The sequence below is a fragment of the Arachis ipaensis genome, chromosome B10, assembly GCF_000816755.2.
Source record: "Arachis ipaensis cultivar K30076 chromosome B10, Araip1.1, whole genome shotgun sequence".
NCBI classification, from domain to species: Eukaryota; Viridiplantae; Streptophyta; class Magnoliopsida; order Fabales; family Fabaceae; genus Arachis; species Arachis ipaensis.
In genome coordinates, this window is record NC_029794.2 from 7,452,705 (window position 1) to 7,457,929 (window position 5,225).

Below are 5,225 nucleotides of genomic sequence, written 5' to 3' on the forward strand. Positions count from 1 at the left end.
GGTGAGTGGTGAGTGGGGGTCAGTGGTTAGCTTCGATTCGCGATGTAGGAGGGTTTTCTGAGGGTGATGACGAGCGAGCTGAGGGTGATCGATGACGAGCTGAGGGTGATGACGATGAGGGTTTTCTTCTAAAAAGGTGAAATGGTTTTCTTTGTGAGCTGAGTGTGAGCTGAGGGTTTTTCTTTGTGAAAGATGAAATGGTTTTCTTCTCTTGGAGGGAAACTTTTCACTAAGTGTGAGCTGGATAAAAAGTTAAGAGGGAAAAAATTTACAAGTGTTAAGAGGGAAAAAATTTACAAGTGTTAAGTTTTTAGTTCTAGATACATTAGGCATCACTTTTAAAATGCACCCAAAACTTAATAAATAGGCTACTTTCTAAAAGCGTTCCCTTTGATACGAAAAGTGAATCCATAGGTATCAATCTACGGCTACGCTTTATAAGTGATTTCTATAATACCTAAGGCTACACTTTTTAAATGATGCCACAATTGTGTATCCTTTTCTCTTATAAAAAGGCAACACGGAGAAAAGCGTAGCCTATTCTATGAATAGGCTACGCTTTTCAAATGTAGCTTAAAAAAAGTGTGGCTGAATGGGTATTTTTCTTGTAGTGAAATGGATGTTGAATTAAATACCTCTTATTAAATGTAAAATATTCTTAGCCACTAAAAGAAAATCATTAATTGATAATTCAATATTCTTTTTTACATAAAAATTAGTTATATTTTAAATTATCATCAAATTATATAATAAAATTGTATCTTTTTTATAACTCGCGGGTAGGGTTGGGTACCCACGAATTAAGAGCGGGTAGAGTTAGGGTTAAAAAATTCTCAACCCGCAGGTAGAGTTAAGGTTGGATCCAAATCCTACCCTACCCTACACCTTGTCACCCCTAAGTGTATGTGAACTAGAACAAACCTGTTTTCTCTTTTCTTTGGTTGGGGCATTGTTGTTGACAGTTACGTTGAGGAATTTATGCAATTCCTTTAGAATATGACTTATTAATTAATGGGAGTACTAGGGGAACAATGAAAATTTTGAACAACATGAACAACCACCAATCAAATGAAAATACACTACACCCTAATTTAATGCTATTAATTAAATTTACTCTTTTAACCCTATTAATTCACATTGTTTACACATTGTTCAAAAATCTTGTTGGTTACCTATACTTTGTCTTAATTATATCATAAATTTTAATCTTTTGTATATGATATGCAAGATATGTATCATCTTTTATAATCTTTTGTATATTTTATTCATGAAACACAACAGAATAGTTATAAATTGCTACCTACGATATCCTCAATTAGTTCTTCAACAGAATTCAAAGAAGAACACCATTAAGGACAGCTTTTCCAGCCATATTCTTCATCTATTTCACCTTCTTGTGCACCACACTATCTTTGTCCATCAACTGTTTCAGCCCTTTCTCTCTATGCATATATAAGTAGAACCATATACTTTGCTCTCTTGTGACCTCTAATTAAAGAACCATATACTACTTTTAATTTCTATGCAGAAGAACTATTCAATGATTTTTTCTGTACAGAAGAAACTTTGATTCATAGAATTATTCGTGACAGAAATATATTAAGAAATCTCGATTTTCTTGTCTTACCGGAGGCAATTAAGGAAGCAATAAAGAATCATAACCAATTAGTTCCATGTGATGGCAGTGACTGCATTTCATTTTTCTATTACCCAAACAAGTATGGTTTAGAACAACAAGCAACCTCTACTCAATTCAGATTTCAGTAAACAACAACTGAATCACTTGAACTAAACCAAACTTCAGATTTCACGGATAACAGGCAATTAGTGTACAAAACCCCCTAAATTAAAAACCCTAAATCGGAACCCTAAACCTCCAATTTCAGAACCAAATGAAAATCTATACACACCTTCTCGATGATGGTGAGCAGAGAGAACGATGATGCTAGACGCGCGGCGACGGTCGGCACAGAGACAACAAGAGTGAGATGCAACGGTGAGAGCGGTTGGGGCATTGTTGTTGACAGTTACGTTGAGGAATTTATGCAATTCCTTTAGAATATGACTTATTAATTAATGGGAGTACTAGGGGAACAATGAAAATTTTGAACAACATGAACAACCACCAATCAAATGAAAATACACTACACCCTAATTTAATGTTATTAATTAAATTTACTCTTTTAACCCTATTAATTCACATTGTTTACACATTGTTCAAAAATCTTGTTGGTTACCTATACTTTGTCTTAATTATATCATAAATTTTAATCTTTTGTATATGAAATGCAAGATATGTATCATCTTTTATAAGAATGCCCAACTCACTCCATCAACAAAATCCCCCCCTAATTTGTTTAAAAGATATGTTATAAATTTTGAATTTTGTATATTGTAAATCAGAAATATTTGGAAGCCAACAATAAAATAGCCAAAATAGTCCAAATTTACTATTTTTATGTTTTTTTTCTAAAGATAGTAGGTTATATTTCATTAATTATTAGAAAATGAAATACAAAGATGTCTAAAAGCAGGACAACATAATAAAAGGTGAGAATTTTTCAAAACAATACACTGAAAGTATTCATCCAACGGTGCATGATCGAAAAATGAAGAAAATCGTAAAGAAAAAATAATGATAAAACAAATTGAATGAAACTAAAAGATTGCCTCATGGAGATGACGATCTAAATTGGGAGTTCTTTGGATTTCACGGAGCAACTTGACAGAGCTTGCTAGAATGACAGACGGTATTGAAGTAAAACCTTCAAAAATTAACTGGTTGCAAGCTTTCCAACAGTTCTAGCAAATAATGGCAAGCAATTGAGGATTACAGTCAACATTCTTCAACGGGTTAAGCATCTTTGTTGATGTAGTCCACCATGTCCAAAAGTCGTTAGGGCTCTGAGGGAAAAGACAGTCACGAAGATAACTCTGAGACCATACTTCTTTGATTCTAGAGCAATCGATCAAACAATGAGTGATTGTTTCTGTTGCTTTATGACAACAGGGGCATATTGACGATATAGATGGGATACGGTGGTGAATCTGAGCAAGCACCGAAAGCTGACCATAGAGAGCTTTCTAAATAAATAGCTTAATTTTGTGAGGCAAGTTTAACTTTCATAGATCAATCCATAGTTTTTTCTGCTGCATATAATTAGAGCAAAGCTCCAGAGGTGGATGGTGAAATAAATAGCCAATTCTATAACCTGAAGCTATATCATATTGTTTGGATTTGTTCAAATCCCATTGCAATTTGTCCCTACCCTGCTGAATTTTAACTGACAAAAACCTGTCTGCAACGTCTTGGGAAAATAATTCTTGAACGAGATTCTGATTCTAATTCTTGTTTTTAGTAATTAGGTCTTTAACTCTTGGAACCTACTCAAAAATAGCCTGTCTATTTGGCATGTCAGAAATCATTAAAGGATACGGAGGAAGCAGCCAAGGATCCTCAAAGGTTCAAATATTCTCTCTAGTACCCACAGCCCAGTTAAGACCTTTTTCAACAATCTTTCGGCCTTCCAGTATGCTCCTTCATCCAAGAAGGTAAGACTCCAATTTCTGCAGTTATAGCATTACCATTGCTAAAGTATTTACCTCTTAGGATTTTGGATAATAGAGAAGTAGGCTATGTTATGAGTCGCTAAAACTGTTTGCCTAAAAGCGCCAGATTTTGGATTCTGAGATCTTTAAATCCAAGGCCTCCTTCTCTTCGTGGGCGAGTCATAGTGTCCCAGCTAATCCAAACCATCCGCCTTTCAGAACCTTTTTGTCCCCACTAGAACTGAAAAAGTAGAGAGTGAATTTCTGAAACTAAACTATTAGACAACTTGAAGCAAGACAAAGTATAAATAGGAATAGCTTCTCCCACTGCTTTAAGCAATACCTGTCTACCACCTGACGATAGAAGATTGCGTTTCAACCCTTAGATTCTTTTCCAAACTTTCTCTTTGATCATACTAAAAAAAGCCTTTTTCGATTTAGAGACTGTAGAAGGCAAACCAAGGTATCTATCCTGGGCCCCAATGTGATTAATATTCATAGAGTTAGCCAGTAGTGTACGAGTAGTGGAGGGAGTGTTGTGGCTAAAGAATACAACAGATTTATTAAGATTTACCCTCTAGCCACTGATGCTTTCATAAAAATTCAATAAATATAGGATGTTTGAACATGCTTCAAGATTAGCCTTATAGAATAAGATGGAATCATCAGTAAAGAGGAGGTGGTTGACCTTGGGACATCGCCTATGTATCTGAAGACATTGAATTAGTCTATTTTATTCTGCCTTGTGTAGCAAGAAGGAGAGACCTTCTACACAGAAAAGAAAAAGATAGGGAGATAGAGGATCTCCTTGTCGAATACATCTATTTGGTTTAAAGAAACCATAGGGTTGTCCTTCCACAATGACAGAATAAAAAACAGTTGTCACTAATTCTCGAATCCACATGATCCACCGGAAGTCAAAACCAAACTTCTCCAATATAAACCAAAGAAAGTGTCATTCCACCCTATTATATGCCTTACTCATATCTAATTTTAACGCCATTTCATTTTTCAGTTCATTTTTTTTGTTCTTCAAATAATGTATACACTCATGAGCAATTAGGATATTACCAGAGATTAATCTGCCTTTAATAAAAGCACTCTGCGTAGGGCTAATTAGTCTATTCATCATACCCTGAAGTCTATGTATAAGTACTTTAGAGATAATCTTGCAAAAGATTAAGGATAGGCTTATTAGTCTTAACTGCTCGAAATATATCACCACTAAATATGTTTCAAAAGTTTTGAAAAAATTTTATTGTCATGCCATCATCTTCTAAAGCACTTTGAAGATGAATGCAAAATATTACATGTTTCATTTCTTCTATAGTCACTAATCTTTAAAACCTACGATTTATATGAGCTGTAATTTTAAGTTCAAAATAAGTAAACAAAAGTTCAAAAACACAAAAATTAAATTAACATTTACTATCTAATACATGTTGACTATAAACTAGTTCTCACACGCGCCTATTTCTTTCTTTATATTTAAATGTTTTTTTTTCTTTTTTTCATAACAAGTAATCAATTTCGAATTAATTTGTCCAATTAATTTGAAATTAATTCAGATTTTTTCTTATTCTAAATTATGTGTTCCTTTTTTTATTTTATATCAATCTTACTTTTTTTTTGGTGTCTCATCTTATTTTACTTGTTCTTTATCTTTGGCCGCCAAA